The sequence below is a fragment of the Anomaloglossus baeobatrachus genome, unplaced genomic scaffold (assembly GCF_048569485.1).
Source record: "Anomaloglossus baeobatrachus isolate aAnoBae1 unplaced genomic scaffold, aAnoBae1.hap1 Scaffold_2842, whole genome shotgun sequence".
Classification (NCBI taxonomy): Eukaryota; Metazoa; Chordata; class Amphibia; order Anura; family Aromobatidae; genus Anomaloglossus; species Anomaloglossus baeobatrachus.
In genome coordinates, this window is record NW_027442310.1 from 113,102 (window position 1) to 135,837 (window position 22,736).

At 47.9% G+C, this 22,736-nt stretch overlaps 14 non-coding genes and 1 pseudogene across 14 annotated transcripts; all 15 read left to right on the top strand.

The window, feature by feature from the left end:
* The first annotated feature begins 2,822 nt into the window (after nt 1–2,822).
* On the top strand, nt 2,823–3,026 carry LOC142266401 (U2 spliceosomal RNA; annotated as a pseudogene).
* A 1,117-nt stretch (nt 3,027–4,143) lies between these two features.
* LOC142266373 (U2 spliceosomal RNA) lies at nt 4,144–4,334 on the top strand. Its single transcript, XR_012732471.1, has one exon. It is a non-coding gene; the product is annotated as a U2 spliceosomal RNA (small nuclear RNA).
* A 1,117-nt stretch (nt 4,335–5,451) lies between these two features.
* LOC142266374 (U2 spliceosomal RNA) lies at nt 5,452–5,642 on the top strand. Its single transcript, XR_012732472.1, has one exon. It is a non-coding gene; the product is annotated as a U2 spliceosomal RNA (small nuclear RNA).
* Nucleotides 5,643–6,759: 1,117 nt separating this feature from the next.
* LOC142266376 (U2 spliceosomal RNA) lies at nt 6,760–6,950 on the top strand. Its single transcript, XR_012732474.1, has one exon. It is a non-coding gene; the product is annotated as a U2 spliceosomal RNA (small nuclear RNA).
* Nucleotides 6,951–8,067: 1,117 nt separating this feature from the next.
* Nucleotides 8,068–8,258, top strand: LOC142266377 (U2 spliceosomal RNA). Its single transcript, XR_012732475.1, has one exon. It is a non-coding gene; the product is annotated as a U2 spliceosomal RNA (small nuclear RNA).
* A 1,117-nt stretch (nt 8,259–9,375) lies between these two features.
* On the top strand, nt 9,376–9,566 carry LOC142266378 (U2 spliceosomal RNA). Its single transcript, XR_012732476.1, has one exon. It is a non-coding gene; the product is annotated as a U2 spliceosomal RNA (small nuclear RNA).
* Nucleotides 9,567–10,683: 1,117 nt separating this feature from the next.
* LOC142266379 (U2 spliceosomal RNA) lies at nt 10,684–10,874 on the top strand. Its single transcript, XR_012732477.1, has one exon. It is a non-coding gene; the product is annotated as a U2 spliceosomal RNA (small nuclear RNA).
* Nucleotides 10,875–12,793: 1,919 nt separating this feature from the next.
* LOC142266400 (U2 spliceosomal RNA) lies at nt 12,794–12,986 on the top strand. The gene has a single exon (XR_012732496.1). It is a non-coding gene; the product is annotated as a U2 spliceosomal RNA (small nuclear RNA).
* Nucleotides 12,987–14,103: 1,117 nt separating this feature from the next.
* LOC142266381 (U2 spliceosomal RNA) lies at nt 14,104–14,294 on the top strand. Its single transcript, XR_012732478.1, has one exon. It is a non-coding gene; the product is annotated as a U2 spliceosomal RNA (small nuclear RNA).
* A 1,117-nt stretch (nt 14,295–15,411) lies between these two features.
* Nucleotides 15,412–15,602, top strand: LOC142266382 (U2 spliceosomal RNA). The gene has a single exon (XR_012732479.1). It is a non-coding gene; the product is annotated as a U2 spliceosomal RNA (small nuclear RNA).
* Nucleotides 15,603–16,719: 1,117 nt separating this feature from the next.
* LOC142266383 (U2 spliceosomal RNA) lies at nt 16,720–16,910 on the top strand. Its single transcript, XR_012732480.1, has one exon. It is a non-coding gene; the product is annotated as a U2 spliceosomal RNA (small nuclear RNA).
* A 1,116-nt stretch (nt 16,911–18,026) lies between these two features.
* LOC142266384 (U2 spliceosomal RNA) lies at nt 18,027–18,217 on the top strand. Its single transcript, XR_012732481.1, has one exon. It is a non-coding gene; the product is annotated as a U2 spliceosomal RNA (small nuclear RNA).
* Nucleotides 18,218–19,334: 1,117 nt separating this feature from the next.
* Nucleotides 19,335–19,525, top strand: LOC142266385 (U2 spliceosomal RNA). The gene has a single exon (XR_012732482.1). It is a non-coding gene; the product is annotated as a U2 spliceosomal RNA (small nuclear RNA).
* Nucleotides 19,526–20,642: 1,117 nt separating this feature from the next.
* On the top strand, nt 20,643–20,833 carry LOC142266386 (U2 spliceosomal RNA). The gene has a single exon (XR_012732483.1). It is a non-coding gene; the product is annotated as a U2 spliceosomal RNA (small nuclear RNA).
* Nucleotides 20,834–21,950: 1,117 nt separating this feature from the next.
* LOC142266388 (U2 spliceosomal RNA) lies at nt 21,951–22,141 on the top strand. The gene has a single exon (XR_012732485.1). It is a non-coding gene; the product is annotated as a U2 spliceosomal RNA (small nuclear RNA).
* Nucleotides 22,142–22,736: the final 595 nt, after the last annotated feature.

Sequence of the window (22,736 nt, forward strand, 5' to 3'; positions counted from 1 at the left end):
TGTTTCTGACTGGTGGGAATACGTTAAACTCGAGTTCCGTTTCTTCTTTCAGGCAAAGAGTCAACAACAGGCGGGTCTGAAGAGGAGGAACTTCAGGAGACTCCAGCGTGAGCTGCGTTCCCTGCAGGACCTTCTTCGATGTGGCTGGGACGTGAGAGAGGAGCTGGAGGAGACTAAGAGGAGCCTGAAAAGGCACTTCGAGGAGGAGTCCGAGCGAATTGTCTTCCGTTCCAAAGTGGAGAACCTGGAGAAGGGTGAGAAATGTAACTCGTTCTTTTTCAGGAAACTCCACGCCGGTCACACGCCCATGAATGAACTACGAGACGAGAGTGGAAGCATGCGACGCGGGAAAGAGAACGTGATGAAGGTCGTCAGCGACTTCTACAGCGAACTCTACGCCCGCAAGGCTACTGACCCCGAGGCCGCCGATAAGTTCCTGTCAGGTATCACTAACCATCTTGACCCTGCAGACGCGGCGGCCATGGATGTTCCTCTGATGGTGGACGAGCTGCTCTCGGCCGCCAAATCCTTTAGTTCTGGCAGGACACCGGGCAGTGACGGCCTCCCAGCAGAGCTCTATGTAGCGCTGGGAGACCTAATCTGTCCGGACCTGTTAGGGCTGTATGAGGAGATGGTGGTGGAGGGCAGAATGCCTCCATCTCTGAGGGAAGGAATGGTCACGATCCTGTACAAGCGTAAAGGAGAGAGGTGCGACCTGAAGAATTGGCGTCCCATCACCCTTCTGAACGTCGACTACAAGATCCTGGCCAAGACGATGGCAACGAGATTGAAGACTGTTATCGGACGGATCATCCACCCGGATCAGACCTGCGGCATCCCCGGACGTCGCATCGCAGACAGCCTGGCTCTCATGCGGGACACGGTCGAGTACATCAAAGCCCGCCGGGTGCACGCAGCCCTGATCTCGTTGGATCAGGAAAAGGCCTTCGACCGTGTTTCCCATGAGTTCCTGGGCAAAGCTCTGCACAGGTTAGGTTTGGGTAACATGTTTTGCTTGTATGTCCAACTAATGTATTTTGATATTCACAGCTCGGTGTTGGTAAACGGCTGGAAGACTGACCCCTTCCCGGTCCTCTCAGGGGTCAGACAAGGCTGTCCTCTGTCACCTCTTCTTTTTGTTTGTGTTATAGAACTCTTTGCAGAGGCTATCCGGCGGAATGGAGAGATCAGAGGGATCACCGCACCAGGACCAGAACGCTTCGAGGTCAAGTGCTCGCTCTACATGGACGACGTGACCGTCTTCTGCGCGGACCGGCGCTCAGTCGACACCCTCGTCCAGACCTGTGAGACCTTCGGACGGGCTTCGGGAGCCAAAGTCAACTGCGGGAAGTCGGAAGCCATGCTCTTCGGGGACTGGCAGCCGGCCTCTTCCGCCCCCTTCCCTTTCAGCATCCAGCCGGATTTCATCAAGGTTCTTGGAGTCTGGTTCGGGAAGGAAGGAGCAGCCCTCAAGTCCTGGGAGGAACGCTTGACCAAGATCACCCAACGGATCGGTCTGTGGAGCCTCAGACGCCTCACCTGTGAGGGCAAAGCACTGGTCCTGCGTAACGAGGTACTGCCCGTGCTGCAGTACACGGCCCAGGCCTGGCCCCCCCTTGCCACCGTGTGCAGGGCCATTACCAGGACGGTGTTTCGTTTTGTCTGGGGATCCAAGATGGACAGAGTAAAGCGGAGCATCATGTACAAGGATCCTCGCAAGGGTGGGAAGGGCGTACCCGATATCCCCACCCTCCTGCGATCCTCCTTCGTATGTGACTGCGTTCGCCGAACTCTGCGAGTCAAGAGAGGTTCCGCGGGTGGGTCCATGTCTCGCTTCTTCCTGCTCCCCCTTTGGAGACGGTTAGGCTGGGACAAGTGGGACAGCTCCTTCCCCTACAACTGGACGGCGCCATGGTTCTACGGAGACGTGGTTCGGTTTGTGAGGGAACACCAACTGGAGGGACTCAAGCCTGATTTGTGGAAGCCAAAGACTATCCACAAACTCATCAGAGCCAAGGACGAAATGGAGAACATTCCAGGACTTCATCACGACACACTGGAGACTGTTTGGACAAACGTGTCATCGGCTGGATTGACCAACGGGCACAAGGACTTGTCATGGATGGCGATACAGGGCGGACTGCCCGTCCGGTCATTCATGCACGCCCGGAACCTGTGCAAAACCCGGTACTGCCCAAGGTGCCCCTTCGTGGAGGAAACATCGCTGCACGCCTTTTGGGACTGCCGTTTCGCACAGCGCCTGTTGGTTGCCCTGGAGGATGACCTGAGGAACTCCGTCCCCAGAGGGAGCCTATCGTACCATTCCGTACTTTATGGACTCTTCCCTGGGACTCACACCGTTGGAGCCATCCAGGAGGCTTGGCGCCTTATGAACTGCTTTAAGGACGCTATTTGGGTCGCCAGGAACCGGCTCATCTTGAAGAGGGAGAGGATGTCTATCCAGGATTGCCGCAGGCTGATCCACAGCCTGCTCAGAGACTATTCCATCATGGACAGTCCGGACGACAGCGCCGAGGAGGAGGTTTAGACCTCTTCCATGCCCCCTCCCTCCTTTTCCCGTTATGTGCGTCTTTCAATAAAGCTTCGGGCCTGTGATTTCCCCACCCTATCCCCATTTTCCCCTACCCCCATCCCCCAATCGCCGGTTCGTCGTTATTTATTGTCTAACTTTTTCTTTCAGCTTGAGTGTTATGGATAAGCATAGGAGCGTGATGTATAGTTTAGTGCGTCGTACTCTATGGCTATGTAAGAAGGATTGTATATTTCTGTGTGTACGGGGCTGCGGCACTGTACACGGTTTGTTACCTTTTTGTGAGTAGTGCATGATAATAAAGATGCTGTTAAATCAAAAATCTGTTCTTATCAGTTTAATATCTGATACGTCCCCTATCTGGGGACCATATATTAAATGGATTTTTAGAACAGGGAGATGGAAAAAGAGCTTGCTCTGTCCACTCCACGCATTGACCTGGTATTGCAGTACCTCCAGGAACGGTGCACCCCTTCTTAACCCAGTTTCCAAAAGCAGAACTCGATTCACCTGATTCATATTAGCCCGATTAGCGAATTGAAATGAATTTTTATCTAACACACTTTTTACTTGCTTTATTCATCCAAATAGCAAACTCATCACCACTCAACTTCACCAACTCTGCTATGTCCCGTGCAGTATCTTGTTGTCAGTCTAATCTAGATCATGTGTAATTGAATGGAATAGATCCCTTTTGGACAAAGTGGAGTCAGATGCTGCAGTGACCACAGGTGTGAGAGGATCTACAATTGGCATCTGGTGTTATCTCTCTGCTTCCACTCCAAATAAAGTTACCTGTTGTTACCTGAACGTCAAATACTAAGAATGGGCGGCCTATGAAAGAATTAGTACTTTCATTAAGTATACTAAACCGGCTAATTGGGAATAGACAAACTGTAAAAAGCCCTCTGAGAAAGCCCCTCTCTAACCTTTGTTAGTAAGCTTTTCTGTAGCCTGCCTGTTGATGTATTTTCGGTTTGAACAGTGCACAACATGAAGAGACGGAACACTGGCGGCTTGTCACAATGCCCCCCGATGACATCACAATAGCGCTGCTGCCTAGAAAACAAGCTGCGCAGAAGAAGTTGTTCTTTGGGTGGGAGGGTGGGCTAGTGGAAGGAGGGGGCAATCTCTTTTTTTCCCGGGTGGTAGGGGGATGACAGGAGAAGGGAAGCGGGTGGTGAGAAAGGTACAGAGGGCAGGGTTTGGGGGCTGGGAAGGAAAGGGAAAAGATTAGGGTTTGGGGATGATGAAAGGGCTTTCTACGGGTAAGGATGGCAAAGGGTGGCAGTGACGGAAAGTCAGGCAACCTGTCCTGTCCGTCTTTTTGTATCGTGAATTGGAAAGACTGCAAGGGGGAGGGGAGTTGCTTGCGCCCTAAAGGAGGAGTTATTCAGATTCATTGCAGTGGGCGGCGGCTGCAAAACGCACCATTCTTCTTGTTTTTGCTCTGCAAAGCAGCCTTTTCAAGGGTTGGCTTGGGTGACAAAATGTCTTGTGTAGGCGTGGGTTTGTCTCCCTCTCGCTCTCTCTCCCTAAGATGTGTCCGGCATAGGCCAGGGTGCCACTCGAGGCCCAAACCAATTCTGGTTATCGCTTCTCGGCCTTTTGGCTAAGATCAAGTGTAGTATCTGTTCTTATCAGTTTAATATCTGATACGTCCCCTATCTGGGGACCATATATTAAATGGATTTTTAGAACAGGGAGATGGAAAAAGAGCTTGCTCTGTCCACTCCACGCATTGACCTGGTATTGCAGTACCTCCAGGAACGGTGCACCCCTTCTTAACCCAGTTTCCAAAAGCAGAACTCGATTCACCTGATTCATATTAGCCCGATTAGCGAATTGAAATGAATTTTTATCTAACACACTTTTTACTTGCTTTATTCATCCAAATAGCAAACTCATCACCACTCAACTTCACCAACTCTGCTATGTCCCGTGCAGTATCTTGTTGTCAGTCTAATCTAGATCATGTGTAATTGAATGGAATAGATCCCTTTTGGACAAAGTGGAGTCAGATGCTGCAGTGACCACAGGTGTGAGAGGATCTACAATTGGCATCTGGTGTTATCTCTCTGCTTCCACTCCAAATAAAGTTACCTGTTGTTACCTGAACGTCAAATACTAAGAATGGGCGGCCTATGAAAGAATTAGTACTTTCATTAAGTATACTAAACCGGCTAATTGGGAATAGACAAACTGTAAAAAGCCCTCTGAGAAAGCCCCTCTCTAACCTTTGTTAGTAAGCTTTTCTGTAGCCTGCCTGTTGATGTATTTTCGGTTTGAACAGTGCACAACATGAAGAGACGGAACACTGGCGGCTTGTCACAATGCCCCCCGATGACATCACAATAGCGCTGCTGCCTAGAAAACAAGCTGCGCAGAAGAAGTTGTTCTTTGGGTGGGAGGGTGGGCTAGTGGAAGGAGGGGGCAATCTCTTTTTTTCCCGGGTGGTAGGGGGATGACAGGAGAAGGGAAGCGGGTGGTGAGAAAGGTACAGAGGGCAGGGTTTGGGGGCTGGGAAGGAAAGGGAAAAGATTAGGGTTTGGGGATGATGAAAGGGCTTTCTACGGGTAAGGATGGCAAAGGGTGGCAGTGACGGAAAGTCAGGCAACCTGTCCTGTCCGTCTTTTTGTATCGTGAATTGGAAAGACTGCAAGGGGGAGGGGAGTTGCTTGCGCCCTAAAGGAGGAGTTATTCAGATTCATTGCAGTGGGCGGCGGCTGCAAAACGCACCATTCTTCTTGTTTTTGCTCTGCAAAGCAGCCTTTTCAAGGGTTGGCTTGGGTGACAAAATGTCTTGTGTAGGCGTGGGTTTGTCTCCCTCTCGCTCTCTCTCCCTAAGATGTGTCCGGCATAGGCCAGGGTGCCACTCGAGGCCCAAACCAATTCTGGTTATCGCTTCTCGGCCTTTTGGCTAAGATCAAGTGTAGTATCTGTTCTTATCAGTTTAATATCTGATACGTCCCCTATCTGGGGACCATATATTAAATGGATTTTTAGAACAGGGAGATGGAAAAAGAGCTTGCTCTGTCCACTCCACGCATTGACCTGGTATTGCAGTACCTCCAGGAACGGTGCACCCCTTCTTAACCCAGTTTCCAAAATCAGAACTCGATTCACCTGATTCATATTAGCCCGATTAGCGAATTGAAATGAATTTTTATCTAACACACTTTTTACTTGCTTTATTCATCCAAATAGCAAACTCATCACCACTCAACTTCACCAACTCTGCTATGTCCCGTGCAGTATCTTGTTGTCAGTCTAATCTAGATCATGTGTAATTGAATGGAATAGATCCCTTTTGGACAAAGTGGAGTCAGATGCTGCAGTGACCACAGGTGTGAGAGGATCTACAATTGGCATCTGGTGTTATCTCTCTGCTTCCACTCCAAATAAAGTTACCTGTTGTTACCTGAACGTCAAATACTAAGAATGGGCGGCCTATGAAAGAATTAGTACTTTCATTAAGTATACTAAACCGGCTAATTGGGAATAGACAAACTGTAAAAAGCCCTCTGAGAAAGCCCCTCTCTAACCTTTGTTAGTAAGCTTTTCTGTAGCCTGCCTGTTGATGTATTTTCGGTTTGAACAGTGCACAACATGAAGAGACGGAACACTGGCGGCTTGTCACAATGCCCCCCGATGACATCACAATAGCGCTGCTGCCTAGAAAACAAGCTGCGCAGTAGAAGTTGTTCTTTGGGTGGGAGGGTGGGCTAGTGGAAGGAGGGGGCAATCTCTTTTTTTCCCGGGTGGTAGGGGGATGACAGGAGAAGGGAAGCGGGTGGTGAGAAAGGTACAGAGGGCAGGGTTTGGGGGCTGGGAAGGAAAGGGAAAAGATTAGGGTTTGGGGATGATGAAAGGGCTTTCTACGGGTAAGGATGGCAAAGGGTGGCAGTGACGGAAAGTCAGGCAACCTGTCCTGTCCGTCTTTTTGTATCGTGAATTGGAAAGACTGCAAGGGGGAGGGGAGTTGCTTGCGCCCTAAAGGAGGAGTTATTCAGATTCATTGCAGTGGGCGGCGGCTGCAAAACGCACCATTCTTCTTGTTTTTGCTCTGCAAAGCAGCCTTTTCAAGGGTTGGCTTGGGTGACAAAATGTCTTGTGTAGGCGTGGGTTTGTCTCCCTCTCGCTCTCTCTCCCTAAGATGTGTCCGGCATAGGCCAGGGTGCCACTCGAGGCCCAAACCAATTCTGGTTATCGCTTCTCGGCCTTTTGGCTAAGATCAAGTGTAGTATCTGTTCTTATCAGTTTAATATCTGATACGTCCCCTATCTGGGGACCATATATTAAATGGATTTTTAGAACAGGGAGATGGAAAAAGAGCTTGCTCTGTCCACTCCACGCATTGACCTGGTATTGCAGTACCTCCAGGAACGGTGCACCCCTTCTTAACCCAGTTTCCAAAAGCAGAACTCGATTCACCTGATTCATATTAGCCCGATTAGCGAATTGAAATGAATTTTTATCTAACACACTTTTTACTTGCTTTATTCATCCAAATAGCAAACTCATCACCACTCAACTTCACCAACTCTGCTATGTCCCGTGCAGTATCTTGTTGTCAGTCTAATCTAGATCATGTGTAATTGAATGGAATAGATCCCTTTTGGACAAAGTGGAGTCAGATGCTGCAGTGACCACAGGTGTGAGAGGATCTACAATTGGCATCTGGTGTTATCTCTCTGCTTCCACTCCAAATAAAGTTACCTGTTGTTACCTGAACGTCAAATACTAAGAATGGGCGGCCTATGAAAGAATTAGTACTTTCATTAAGTATACTAAACCGGCTAATTGGGAATAGACAAACTGTAAAAAGCCCTCTGAGAAAGCCCCTCTCTAACCTTTGTTAGTAAGCTTTTCTGTAGCCTGCCTGTTGATGTATTTTCGGTTTGAACAGTGCACAACATGAAGAGACGGAACACTGGCGGCTTGTCACAATGCCCCCCGATGACATCACAATAGCGCTGCTGCCTAGAAAACAAGCTGCGCAGAAGAAGTTGTTCTTTGGGTGGGAGGGTGGGCTAGTGGAAGGAGGGGGCAATCTCTTTTTTTCCCGGGTGGTAGGGGGATGACAGGAGAAGGGAAGCGGGTGGTGAGAAAGGTACAGAGGGCAGGGTTTGGGGGCTGGGAAGGAAAGGGAAAAGATTAGGGTTTGGGGATGATGAAAGGGCTTTCTACGGGTAAGGATGGCAAAGGGTGGCAGTGACGGAAAGTCAGGCAACCTGTCCTGTCCGTCTTTTTGTATCGTGAATTGGAAAGACTGCAAGGGGGAGGGGAGTTGCTTGCGCCCTAAAGGAGGAGTTATTCAGATTCATTGCAGTGGGCGGCGGCTGCAAAACGCACCATTCTTCTTGTTTTTGCTCTGCAAAGCAGCCTTTTCAAGGGTTGGCTTGGGTGACAAAATGTCTTGTGTAGGCGTGGGTTTGTCTCCCTCTCGCTCTCTCTCCCTAAGATGTGTCCGGCATAGGCCAGGGTGCCACTCGAGGCCCAAACCAATTCTGGTTATCGCTTCTCGGCCTTTTGGCTAAGATCAAGTGTAGTATCTGTTCTTATCAGTTTAATATCTGATACGTCCCCTATCTGGGGACCATATATTAAATGGATTTTTAGAACAGGGAGATGGAAAAAGAGCTTGCTCTGTCCACTCCACGCATTGACCTGGTATTGCAGTACCTCCAGGAACGGTGCACCCCTTCTTAACCCAGTTTCCAAAAGCAGAACTCGATTCACCTGATTCATATTAGCCCGATTAGCGAATTGAAATGAATTTTTATCTAACACACTTTTTACTTGCTTTATTCATCCAAATAGCAAACTCATCACCACTCAACTTCACCAACTCTGCTATGTCCCGTGCAGTATCTTGTTGTCAGTCTAATCTAGATCATGTGTAATTGAATGGAATAGATCCCTTTTGGACAAAGTGGAGTCAGATGCTGCAGTGACCACAGGTGTGAGAGGATCTACAATTGGCATCTGGTGTTATCTCTCTGCTTCCACTCCAAATAAAGTTACCTGTTGTTACCTGAACGTCAAATACTAAGAATGGGCGGCCTATGAAAGAATTAGTACTTTCATTAAGTATACTAAACCGGCTAATTGGGAATAGACAAACTGTAAAAAGCCCTCTGAGAAAGCCCCTCTCTAACCTTTGTTAGTAAGCTTTTCTGTAGCCTGCCTGTTGATGTATTTTCGGTTTGAACAGTGCACAACATGAAGAGACGGAACACTGGCGGCTTGTCACAATGCCCCCCGATGACATCACAATAGCGCTGCTGCCTAGAAAACAAGCTGCGCAGAAGAAGTTGTTCTTTGGGTGGGAGGGTGGGCTAGTGGAAGGAGGGGGCAATCTCTTTTTTTCCCGGGTGGTAGGGGGATGACAGGAGAAGGGAAGCGGGTGGTGAGAAAGGTACAGAGGGCAGGGTTTGGGGGCTGGGAAGGAAAGGGAAAAGATTAGGGTTTGGGGATGATGAAAGGGCTTTCTACGGGTAAGGATGGCAAAGGGTGGCAGTGACGGAAAGTCAGGCAACCTGTCCTGTCCGTCTTTTTGTATCGTGAATTGGAAAGACTGCAAGGGGGAGGGGAGTTGCTTGCGCCCTAAAGGAGGAGTTATTCAGATTCATTGCAGTGGGCGGCGGCTGCAAAACGCACCATTCTTCTTGTTTTTGCTCTGCAAAGCAGCCTTTTCAAGGGTTGGCTTGGGTGACAAAATGTCTTGTGTAGGCGTGGGTTTGTCTCCCTCTCGCTCTCTCTCCCTAAGATGTGTCCGGCATAGGCCAGGGTGCCACTCGAGGCCCAAACCAATTCTGGTTATCGCTTCTCGGCCTTTTGGCTAAGATCAAGTGTAGTATCTGTTCTTATCAGTTTAATATCTGATACGTCCCCTATCTGGGGACCATATATTAAATGGATTTTTAGAACAGGGAGATGGAAAAAGAGCTTGCTCTGTCCACTCCACGCATTGACCTGGTATTGCAGTACCTCCAGGAACGGTGCACCCCTTCTTAACCCAGTTTCCAAAAGCAGAACTCGATTCACCTGATTCATATTAGCCCGATTAGCGAATTGAAATGAATTTTTATCTAACACACTTTTTACTTGCTTTATTCATCCAAATAGCAAACTCATCACCACTCAACTTCACCAACTCTGCTATGTCCCGTGCAGTATCTTGTTGTCAGTCTAATCTAGATCATGTGTAATTGAATGGAATAGATCCCTTTTGGACAAAGTGGAGTCAGATGCTGCAGTGACCACAGGTGTGAGAGGATCTACAATTGGCATCTGGTGTTATCTCTCTGCTTCCACTCCAAATAAAGTTACCTGTTGTTACCTGAACGTCAAATACTAAGAATGGGCGGCCTATGAAAGAATTAGTACTTTCATTAAGTATACTAAACCGGCTAATTGGGAATAGACAAACTGTAAAAAGCCCTCTGAGAAAGCCCCTCTCTAACCTTTGTTAGTAAGCTTTTCTGTAGCCTGCCTGTTGATGTATTTTCGGTTTGAACAGTGCACAACATGAAGAGACGGAACACTGGCGGCTTGTCACAATGCCCCCCGATGACATCACAATAGCGCTGCTGCCTAGAAAACAAGCTGCGCAGAAGAAGTTGTTCTTTGGGTGGGAGGGTGGGCTAGTGGAAGGAGGGGGCAATCTCTTTTTTTCCCGGGTGGTAGGGGGATGACAGGAGAAGGGAAGCGGGTGGTGAGAAAGGTACAGAGGGCAGGGTTTGGGGGCTGGGAAGGAAAGGGAAAAGATTAGGGTTTGGGGATGATGAAAGGGCTTTCTACGGGTAAGGATGGCAAAGGGTGGCAGTGACGGAAAGTCAGGCAACCTGTCCTGTCCGTCTTTTTGTATCGTGAATTGGAAAGACTGCAAGGGGGAGGGGAGTTGCTTGCGCCCTAAAGGAGGAGTTATTCAGATTCATTGCAGTGGGCGGCGGCTGCAAAACGCACCATTCTTCTTGTTTTTGCTCTGCAAAGCAGCCTTTTCAAGGGTTGGCTTGGGTGACAAAATGTCTTGTGTAGGCGTGGGTTTGTCTCCCTCTCGCTCTCTCTCCCTAAGATGTGTCCGGCATAGGCCAGGGTGCCACTCGAGGCCCAAACCAATTCTGGTTATCGCTTCTCGGCCTTTTGGCTAAGATCAAGTGTAGTATCTGTTCTTATCAGTTTAATATCTGATACGTCCCCTATCTGGGGACCATATATTAAATGGATTTTTAGAACAGGGAGATGGAAAAAGAGCTTGCTCTGTCCACTCCACGCATTGACCTGGTATTGCAGTACCTCCAGGAACGGTGCACCCCTTCTTAACCCAGTTTCCAAAAGCAGAACTCGATTCACCTGATTCATATTAGCCCGATTAGCGAATTGAAATGAATTTTTATCTAACACACTTTTTACTTGCTTTATTCATCCAAATAGCAAACTCATCACCACTCAACTTCACCAACTCTGCTATGTCCCGTGCAGTATCTTGTTGTCAGTCTAATCTAGATCATGTGTAATTGAATGGAATAGATCCCTTTTGGACAAAGTGGAGTCAGATGCTGCAGTGACCACAGGTGTGAGAGGATCTACAATTGGCATCTGGTGTTATCTCTCTGCTTCCACTCCAAATAAAGTTACCTGTTGTTACCTGAACGTCAAATACTAAGAATGGGCGGCCTATGAAAGAATTAGTACTTTCATTAAGTATACTAAACCGGCTAATTGGGAATAGACAAACTGTAAAAAGCCCTCTGAGAAAGCCCCTCTCTAACCTTTGTTAGTAAGCTTTTCTGTAGCCTGCCTGTTGATGTATTTTCGGTTTGAACAGTGCACAACATGAAGAGACGGAACACTGGCGGCTTGTCACAATGCCCCCCGATGACATCACAATAGCGCTGCTGCCTAGAAAACAAGCTGCGCAGAAGAAGTTGTTCTTTGGGTGGGAGGGTGGGCTAGTGGAAGGAGGGGGCAATCTCTTTTTTTCCCGGGTGGTAGGGGGATGACAGGAGAAGGGAAGCGGGTGGTGAGAAAGGTACAGAGGGCAGGGTTTGGGGGCTGGGAAGGAAAGGGAAAAGATTAGGGTTTGGGGATGATGAAAGGGCTTTCTACGGGTAAGGATGGCAAAGGGTGGCAGTGACGGAAAGTCAGGCAACCTGTCCTGTCCGTCTTTTTGTATCGTGAATTGGAAAGACTGCAAGGGGGAGGGGAGTTGCTTGCGCCCTAAAGGAGGAGTTATTCAGATTCATTGCAGTGGGCGGCGGCTGCAAAACGCACCATTCTTCTTGTTTTTGCTCTGCAAAGCAGCCTTTTCAAGGGTTGGCTTGGGTGACAAAATGTCTTGTGTAGGCGTGGGTTTGTCTCCCTCTCGCTCTCTCTCCCTAAGATGTGTCCGGCATAGGCCAGGGTGCCACTCGAGGCCCAAACCAATTCTGGTTATCGCTTCTCGGCCTTTTGGCTAAGATCAAGTGTAGTGTTGTTCGAAGAGGTGGTTTAAGCTCCAGGCCACCTTAGTACAATGATACAATGCACACTGGAAGGTTGCGCTTGCTAGTACTCTGGGTGGATAGTATATTCATCTAGAGGAAAACATGGCCCTACCAGGATCGAGGCTATTAGACTGAGTAAGGGTGGGGGGCTATGGTACAACGTGCCCCAGGACTGACGACCCTGGAGTGAGTCTGAGCTTGCTGGCTTGGGACCCCGGCAAGCCTTGGGCTCTGTAGCACACCGTACCTTGCCTTTTCATACTTTTTGAGCATATTACCCTATCCCGGCCTTCTGGCTAGGAAGGGAAATTTTTATAATCCCGGTCGGAGGTCTGGTCAGCTTTGGGCTGAGAAACTAACACCCGGTTGGAGGTCTGGGTCAGCTTCGGCTGAGAAACCAACACCCGGTTGGAGGTCTGGGTCAGCTTCGGCTGAGAAACCAACACCCGGTTGGAGGTCCGGTTAGCCTTGGGCTGAGAAACCAACACCGGTTGACGGTCCGGGCAGTTTCGGCTGCGAAACCAACAACTAGTAGCTCTCTACTCCACTTGGGTAAGATGCCTGGGTGGACGCTGGGAGCAACGACAAGGCTCAACCAGGCTTCGGCTTGGGAGAGCACCGAAGATCCCTGACCCTTGCTGTGGCCTTCTGGCTCGGAGGGACGGGGTTGATTTTTGGGGACCCTCTCCTCACGGTGGGGTCCACACGAATCCTAGCCTTTGCACTGTTTTTGGTGTGACTTCGGTCATGCATTTTTTGTGGTGCTTTGGAAAGCTTCATTAAATCAAAAATCTGTTCTTATCAGTTTAATATCTGATACGTCCCCTATCTGGGGACCATATATTAAATGGATTTTTAGAACAGGGAGATGGAAAAAGAGCTTGCTCTGTCCACTCCACGCATTGACCTGGTATTGCAGTACCTCCAGGAACGGTGCACCCCTTCTTAACCCAGTTTCCAAAAGCAGAACTCGATTCACCTGATTCATATTAGCCCGATTAGCGAATTGAAATGAATTTTTATCTAACACACTTTTTACTTGCTTTATTCATCCAAATAGCAAACTCATCACCACTCAACTTCACCAACTCTGCTATGTCCCGTGCAGTATCTTGTTGTCAGTCTAATCTAGATCATGTGTAATTGAATGGAATAGATCCCTTTTGGACAAAGTGGAGTCAGATGCTGCAGTGACCACAGGTGTGAGAGGATCTACAATTGGCATCTGGTGTTATCTCTCTGCTTCCACTCCAAATAAAGTTACCTGTTGTTACCTGAACGTCAAATACTAAGAATGGGCGGCCTATGAAAGAATTAGTACTTTCATTAAGTATACTAAACCGGCTAATTGGGAATAGACAAACTGTAAAAAGCCCTCTGAGAAAGCCCCTCTCTAACCTTTGTTAGTAAGCTTTTCTGTAGCCTGCCTGTTGATGTATTTTCGGTTTGAACAGTGCACAACATGAAGAGACGGAACACTGGCGGCTTGTCACAATGCCCCCCGATGACATCACAATAGCGCTGCTGCCTAGAAAACAAGCTGCGCAGAAGAAGTTGTTCTTTGGGTGGGAGGGTGGGCTAGTGGAAGGAGGGGGCAATCTCTTTTTTTCCCGGGTGGTAGGGGGATGACAGGAGAAGGGAAGCGGGTGGTGAGAAAGGTACAGAGGGCAGGGTTTGGGGGCTGGGAAGGAAAGGGAAAAGATTAGGGTTTGGGGATGATGAAAGGGCTTTCTACGGGTAAGGATGGCAAAGGGTGGCAGTGACGGAAAGTCAGGCAACCTGTCCTGTCCGTCTTTTTGTATCGTGAATTGGAAAGACTGCAAGGGGGAGGGGAGTTGCTTGCGCCCTAAAGGAGGAGTTATTCAGATTCATTGCAGTGGGCGGCGGCTGCAAAACGCACCATTCTTCTTGTTTTTGCTCTGCAAAGCAGCCTTTTCAAGGGTTGGCTTGGGTGACAAAATGTCTTGTGTAGGCGTGGGTTTGTCTCCCTCTCGCTCTCTCTCCCTAAGACGTGTCCGGCATAGGCCAGGGTGCCACTCGAGGCCCAAACCAATTCTGGTTATCGCTTCTCGGCCTTTTGGCTAAGATCAAGTGTAGTATCTGTTCTTATCAGTTTAATATCTGATACGTCCCCTATCTGGGGACCATATATTAAATGGATTTTTAGAACAGGGAGATGGAAAAAGAGCTTGCTCTGTCCACTCCACGCATTGACCTGGTATTGCAGTACCTCCAGGAACGGTGCACCCCTTCTTAACCCAGTTTCCAAAAGCAGAACTCGATTCACCTGATTCATATTAGCCCGATTAGCGAATTGAAATGAATTTTTATCTAACACACTTTTTACTTGCTTTATTCATCCAAATAGCAAACTCATCACCACTCAACTTCACCAACTCTGCTATGTCCCGTGCAGTATCTTGTTGTCAGTCTAATCTAGATCATGTGTAATTGAATGGAATAGATCCCTTTTGGACAAAGTGGAGTCAGATGCTGCAGTGACCACAGGTGTGAGAGGATCTACAATTGGCATCTGGTGTTATCTCTCTGCTTCCACTCCAAATAAAGTTACCTGTTGTTACCTGAACGTCAAATACTAAGAATGGGCGGCCTATGAAAGATTTAATACTTTCATTAAGTATACTAAACCGGCTAATTGGGAATAGACAAACTGTAAAAAGCCCTCTGAGAAAGCCCCTCTCTAACCTTTGTTAGTAAGCTTTTCTGTAGCCTGCCTGTTGATGTATTTTCGGTTTGAACAGTGCACAACATGAAGAGACGGAACACTGGCGGCTTGTCACAATGCCCCCCGATGACATCACAATAGCGCTGCTGCCTAGAAAACAAGCTGCGCAGAAGAAGTTGTTCTTTGGGTGGGAGGGTGGGCTAGTGGAAGGAGGGGGCAATCTCTTTTTTTCCCGGGTGGTAGGGGGATGACAGGAGAAGGGAAGCGGGTGGTGAGAAAGGTACAGAGGGCAGGGTTTGGGGGCTGGGAAGGAAAGGGAAAAGATTAGGGTTTGGGGATGATGAAAGGGCTTTCTACGGGTAAGGATGGCAAAGGGTGGCAGTGACGGAAAGTCAGGCAACCTGTCCTGTCCGTCTTTTTGTATCGTGAATTGGAAAGACTGCAAGGGGGAGGGGAGTTGCTTGCGCCCTAAAGGAGGAGTTATTCAGATTCATTGCAGTGGGCGGCGGCTGCAAAACGCACCATTCTTCTTGTTTTTGCTCTGCAAAGCAGCCTTTTCAAGGGTTGGCTTGGGTGACAAAATGTCTTGTGTAGGCGTGGGTTTGTCTCCCTCTCGCTCTCTCTCCCTAAGATGTGTCCGGCATAGGCCAGGGTGCCACTCGAGGCCCAAACCAATTCTGGTTATCGCTTCTCGGCCTTTTGGCTAAGATCAAGTGTAGTATCTGTTCTTATCAGTTTAATATCTGATACGTCCCCTATCTGGGGACCATATATTAAATGGATTTTTAGAACAGGGAGATGGAAAAAGAGCTTGCTCTGTCCACTCCACGCATTGACCTGGTATTGCAGTACCTCCAGGAACGGTGCACCCCTTCTTAACCCAGTTTCCAAAAGCAGAACTCGATTCACCTGATTCATATTAGCCCGATTAGCGAATTGAAATGAATTTTTATCTAACACACTTTTTACTTGCTTTATTCATCCAAATAGCAAACTCATCACCACTCAACTTCACCAACTCTGCTATGTCCCGTGCAGTATCTTGTTGTCAGTCTAATCTAGATCATGTGTAATTGAATGGAATAGATCCCTTTTGGACAAAGTGGAGTCAGATGCTGCAGTGACCACAGGTGTGAGAGGATCTACAATTGGCATCTGGTGTTATCTCTCTGCTTCCACTCCAAATAAAGTTACCTGTTGTTACCTGAACGTCAAATACTAAGAATGGGCGGCCTATGAAAGAATTAGTACTTTCATTAAGTATACTAAACCGGCTAATTGGGAATAGACAAACTGTAAAAAGCCCTCTGAGAAAGCCCCTCTCTAACCTTTGTTAGTAAGCTTTTCTGTAGCCTGCCTGTTGATGTATTTTCGGTTTGAACAGTGCACAACATGAAGAGACGGAACACTGGCGGCTTGTCACAATGCCCCCCGATGACATCACAATAGCGCTGCTGCCTAGAAAACAAGCTGCGCAGAAGAAGTTGTTCTTTGGGTGGGAGGGTGGGCTAGTGGAAGGAGGGGGCAATCTCTTTTTTTCCCGGGTGGTAGGGGGATGACAGGAGAAGGGAAGCGGGTGGTGAGAAAGGTACAGAGGGCAGGGTTTGGGGGCTGGGAAGGAAAGGGAAAAGATTAGGGTTTGGGGATGATGAAAGGGCTTTCTACGGGTAAGGATGGCAAAGGGTGGCAGTGACGGAAAGTCAGGCAACCTGTCCTGTCCGTCTTTTTGTATCGTGAATTGGAAAGACTGCAAGGGGGAGGGGAGTTGCTTGCGCCCTAAAGGAGGAGTTATTCAGATTCATTGCAGTGGGCGGCGGCTGCAAAACGCACCATTCTTCTTGTTTTTGCTCTGCAAAGCAGCCTTTTCAAGGGTTGGCTTGGGTGACAAAATGTCTTGTGTAGGCGTGGGTTTGTCTCCCTCTCGCTCTCTCTCCCTAAGATGTGTCCGGCATAGGCCAGGGTGCCACTCGAGGCCCAAACCAATTCTGGTTATCGCTTCTCGGCCTTTTGGCTAAGATCAAGTGTAGTATCTGTTCTTATCAGTTTAATATCTGATACGTCCCCTATCTGGGGACCATATATTAAATGGATTTTTAGAACAGGGAGATGGAAAAAGAGCTTGCTCTGTCCACTCCACGCATTGACCTGGTATTGCAGTACCTCCAGGAACGGTGCACCCCTTCTTAACCCAGTTTCCAAAAGCAGAACTCGATTCACCTGATTCATATTAGCCCGATTAGCGAATTGAAATGAATTTTTATCTAACACACTTTTTACTTGCTTTATTCATCCAAATAGCAAACTCATCACCACTCAACTTCACCAACTCTGCTATGTCCCGTGCAGTATCTTGTTGTCAGTCTAATCTAGATCATGTGTAATTGAATGGAATAGATCCCTTTTGGACAAAGTGGAGTCAGATGCTGCAGTGACCACAGGTGTGAGAGGATCTACAATTGGCATCTGGTGTTATCTCTCTGCTTCCACTCCAAATAAAGTTACCTGTTGTTACCTGAACGTCAAATACTAAGAATGGGCGGCCTATGAAAGAATTAGTACTTTCATTAAGTATACTAAACCGGCTAATTGGGAATAGACAAACTGTAAAAAGCCCTCTGAGAAAGCCCCTCTCTAACCTTTGTTAGTAAGCTTTTCTGTAGCCTGCCTGTTGATGTATTTTCGGTTTGAACAGTGCACAACATGAAGAGACGGAACACTGGCGGCTTGTCACAATGCCCCCGATGACATCACAATAGCGCTGCTGCCTAGAAAACAAGCTGCGCAGAAGAAGTTGTTCTTTGGGTGGGAGGGTGGGCTAGTGGAAGGAGGGGGCAATCTCTTTTTTTCCCGGGTGGTAGGGGGATGACAGGAGAAGGGAAGCGGGTGGTGAGAAAGGTACAGAGGGCAGGGTTTGGGGGCTGGGAAGGAAAGGGAAAAGATTAGGGTTTGGGGATGATGAAAGGGCTTTCTACGGGTAAGGATGGCAAAGGGTGGCAGTGACGGAAAGTCAGGCAACCTGTCCTGTCCGTCTTTTTGTATCGTGAATTGGAAAGACTGCAAGGGGGAGGGGAGTTGCTTGCGCCCTAAAGGAGGAGTTATTCAGATTCATTGCAGTGGGCGGCGGCTGCAAAACGCACCATTCTTCTTGTTTTTGCTCTGCAAAGCAGCCTTTTCAAGGGTTGGCTTGGGTGACAAAATGTCTTGTGTAGGCGTGGGTTTGTCTCCCTCTCGCTCTCTCTCCCTAAGATGTGTCCGGCATAGGCCAGGGTGCCACTCGAGGCCCAAACCAATTCTGGTTATCGCTTCTCGGCCTTTTGGCTAAGATCAAGTGTAGTATCTGTTCTTATCAGTTTAATATCTGATACGTCCCCTATCTGGGGACCATATATTAAATGGATTTTTAGAACAGGGAGATGGAAAAAGAGCTTGCTCTGTCCACTCCACGCATTGACCTGGTATTGCAGTACCTCCAGGAACGGTGCACCCCTTCTTAACCCAGTTTCCAAAAGCAGAACTCGATTCACCTGATTCATATTAGCCCGATTAGCGAATTGAAATGAATTTTTATCTAACACACTTTTTACTTGCTTTATTCATCCAAATAGCAAACTCATCACCACTCAACTTCACCAACTCTGCTATGTCCCGTGCAGTATCTTGTTGTCAGTCTAATCTAGATCATGTGTAATTGAATGGAATAGATCCCTTTTGGACAAAGTGGAGTCAGATGCTGCAGTGACCACAGGTGTGAGAGGATCTACAATTGGCATCTGGTGTTATCTCTCTGCTTCCACTCCAAATAAAGTTACCTGTTGTTACCTGAACGTCAAATACTAAGAATGGGCGGCCTATGAAAGAATTAGTACTTTCATTAAGTATACTAAACCGGCTAATTGGGAATAGACAAACTGTAAAAAGCCCTCTGAGAAAGCCCCTCTCTAACCTTTGTTAGTAAGCTTTTCTGTAGCCTGCCTGTTGATGTATTTTCGGTTTGAACAGTGCACAACATGAAGAGACGGAACACTGGCGGCTTGTCACAATGCCCCCCGATGACATCACAATAGCGCTGCTGCCTAGAAAACAAGCTGCGCAGAAGAAGTTGTTCTTTGGGTGGGAGGGTGGGCTAGTGGAAGGAGGGGGCAATCTCTTTTTTTCCCGGGTGGTAGGGGGATGACAGGAGAAGGGAAGCGGGTGGTGAGAAAGGTACAGAGGGCAGGGTTTGGGGGCTGGGAAGGAAAGGGAAAAGATTAGGGTTTGGGGATGATGAAAGGGCTTTCTACGGGTAAGGATGGCAAAGGGTGGCAGTGACGGAAAGTCAGGCAACCTGTCCTGTCCGTCTTTTTGTATCGTGAATTGGAAAGACTGCAAGGGGGAGGGGAGTTGCTTGCGCCCTAAAGGAGGAGTTATTCAGATTCATTGCAGTGGGCGGCGGCTGCAAAACGCACCATTCTTCTTGTTTTTGCTCTGCAAAGCAGCCTTTTCAAGGGTTGGCTTGGGTGACAAAATGTCTTGTGTAGGCGTGGGTTTGTCTCCCTCTCGCTCTCTCTCCCTAAGATGTGTCCGGCATAGGCCAGGGTGCCACTCGAGGCCCAAACCAATTCTGGTTATCGCTTCTCGGCCTTTTGGCTAAGATCAAGTGTAGTATCTGTTCTTATCAGTTTAATATCTGATACGTCCCCTATCTGGGGACCATATATTAAATGGATTTTTAGAACAGGGAGATGGAAAAAGAGCTTGCTCTGTCCACTCCACGCATTGACCTGGTATTGCAGTACCTCCAGGAACGGTGCACCCCTTCTTAACCCAGTTTCCAAAAGCAGAACTCGATTCACCTGATTCATATTAGCCCGATTAGCGAATTGAAATGAATTTTTATCTAACACACTTTTTACTTGCTTTATTCATCCAAATAGCAAACTCATCACCACTCAACTTCACCAACTCTGCTATGTCCCGTGCAGTATCTTGTTGTCAGTCTAATCTAGATCATGTGTAATTGAATGGAATAGATCCCTTTTGGACAAAGTGGAGTCAGATGCTGCAGTGACCACAGGTGTGAGAGGATCTACAATTGGCATCTGGTGTTATCTCTCTGCTTCCACTCCAAATAAAGTTACCTGTTGTTACCTGAACGTCAAATACTAAGAATGGGCGGCCTATGAAAGAATTAGTACTTTCATTAAGTATACTAAACCGGCTAATTGGGAATAGACAAACTGTAAAAAGCCCTCTGAGAAAGCCCCTCTCTAACCTTTGTTAGTAAGCTTTTCTGTAGCCTGCCTGTTGATGTATTTTCGGTTTGAACAGTGCACAACATGAAGAGACGGAACACTGGCGGCTTGTCACAATGCCCCCCGATGACATCACAATAGCGCTGCTGCCTAGAAAACAAGCTGCGCAGAAGAAGTTGTTCTTTGGGTGGGAGGGTGGGCTAGTGGAAGGAGGGGGCAATCTCTTTTTTTCCCGGGTGGTAGGGGGATGACAGGAGAAGGGAAGCGGGTGGTGAGAAAGGTACAGAGGGCAGGGTTTGGGGGCTGGGAAGGAAAGGGAAAAGATTAGGGTTTGGGGATGATGAAAGGGCTTTCTACGGGTAAGGATGGCAAAGGGTGGCAGTGACGGAAAGTCAGGCAACCTGTCCTGTCCGTCTTTTTGTATCGTGAATTGGAAAGACTGCAAGGGGGAGGGGAGTTGCTTGCGCCCTAAAGGAGGAGTTATTCAGATTCATTGCAGTGGGCGGCGGCTGCAAAACGCACCATTCTTCTTGTTTTTGCTCTGCAAAGCAGCCTTTTCAAGGGTTGGCTTGGGTGACAAAATGTCTTGTGTAGGCGTGGGTTTGTCTCCCTCTCGCTCTCTCTCCCTAAGATGTGTCCGGCATAGGCCAGGGTGCCACTCGAGGCCCAAACCAATTCTGGTTATCGCTTCTCGGCCTTTTGGCTAAGATCAAGTGTAGTATCTGTTCTTATCAGTTTAATATCTGATACGTCCCCTATCTGGGGACCATATATTAAATGGATTTTTAGAACAGGGAGATGGAAAAAGAGCTTGCTCTGTCCACTCCACGCATTGACCTGGTATTGCAGTACCTCCAGGAACGGTGCACCCCTTCTTAACCCAGTTTCCAAAAGCAGAACTCGATTCACCTGATTCATATTAGCCCGATTAGCGAATTGAAATGAATTTTTATCTAACACACTTTTTACTTGCTTTATTCATCCAAATAGCAAACTCATCACCACTCAACTTCACCAACTCTGCTATGTCCCGTGCAGTATCTTGTTGTCAGTCTAATCTAGATCATGTGTAATTGAATGGAATAGATCCCTTTTGGACAAAGTGGAGTCAGATGCTGCAGTGACCACAGGTGTGAGAGGATCTACAATTGGCATCTGGTGTTATCTCTCTGCTTCCACTCCAAATAAAGTTACCTGTTGTTACCTGAACGTCAAATACTAAGAATGGGCGGCCTATGAAAGAATTAGTACTTTCATTAAGTATACTAAACCGGCTAATTGGGAATAGACAAACTGTAAAAAGCCCTCTGAGAAAGCCCCTCTCTAACCTTTGTTAGTAAGCTTTTCTGTAGCCTGCCTGTTGATGTATTTTCGGTTTGAACAGTGCACAACATGAAGAGACGGAACACTGGCGGCTTGTCACAATGCCCCCCGATGACATCACAATAGCGCTGCTGCCTAGAAAACAAGCTGCGCAGAAGAAGTTGTTCTTTGGGTGGGAGGGTGGGCTAGTGGAAGGAGGGGGCAATCTCTTTTTTTCCCGGGTGGTAGGGGGATGACAGGAGAAGGGAAGCGGGTGGTGAGAAAGGTACAGAGGGCAGGGTTTGGGGGCTGGGAAGGAAAGGGAAAAGATTAGGGTTTGGGGATGATGAAAGGGCTTTCTACGGGTAAGGATGGCAAAGGGTGGCAGTGACGGAAAGTCAGGCAACCTGTCCTGTCCGTCTTTTTGTATCGTGAATTGGAAAGACTGCAAGGGGGAGGGGAGTTGCTTGCGCCCTAAAGGAGGAGTTATTCAGATTCATTGCAGTGGGCGGCGGCTGCAAAACGCACCATTCTTCTTGTTTTTGCTCTGCAAAGCAGCCTTTTCAAGGGTTGGCTTGGGTGACAAAATGTCTTGTGTAGGCGTGGGTTTGTCTCCCTCTCGCTCTCTCTCCCTAAGATGTGTCCGGCATAGGCCAGGGTGCCACTCGAGGCCCAAACCAATTCTGGTTATCGCTTCTCGGCCTTTTGGCTAAGATCAAGTGTAGTATCTGTTCTTATCAGTTTAATATCTGATACGTCCCCTATCTGGGGACCATATATTAAATGGATTTTTAGAACAGGGAGATGGAAAAAGAGCTTGCTCTGTCCACTCCACGCATTGACCTGGTATTGCAGTACCTCCAGGAACGGTGCACCCCTTCTTAACCCAGTTTCCAAAAGCAGAACTCGATTCACCTGATTCATATTAGCCCGATTAGCGAATTGAAATGAATTTTTATCTAACACACTTTTTACTTGCTTTATTCATCCAAATAGCAAACTCATCACCACTCAACTTCACCAACTCTGCTATGTCCCGTGCAGTATCTTGTTGTCAGTCTAATCTAGATCATGTGTAATTGAATGGAATAGATCCCTTTTGGACAAAGTGGAGTCAGATGCTGCAGTGACCACAGGTGTGAGAGGATCTACAATTGGCATCTGGTGTTATCTCTCTGCTTCCACTCCAAATAAAGTTACCTGTTGTTACCTGAACGTCAAATACTAAGAATGGGCGGCCTATGAAAGAATTAGTACTTTCATTAAGTATACTAAACCGGCTAATTGGGAATAGACAAACTGTAAAAAGCCCTCTGAGAAAGCCCCTCTCTAACCTTTGTTAGTAAGCTTTTCTGTAGCCTGCCTGTTGATGTATTTTCGGTTTGAACAGTGCACAACATGAAGAGACGGAACACTGGCGGCTTGTCACAATGCCCCCCGATGACATCACAATAGCGCTGCTGCCTAGAAAACAA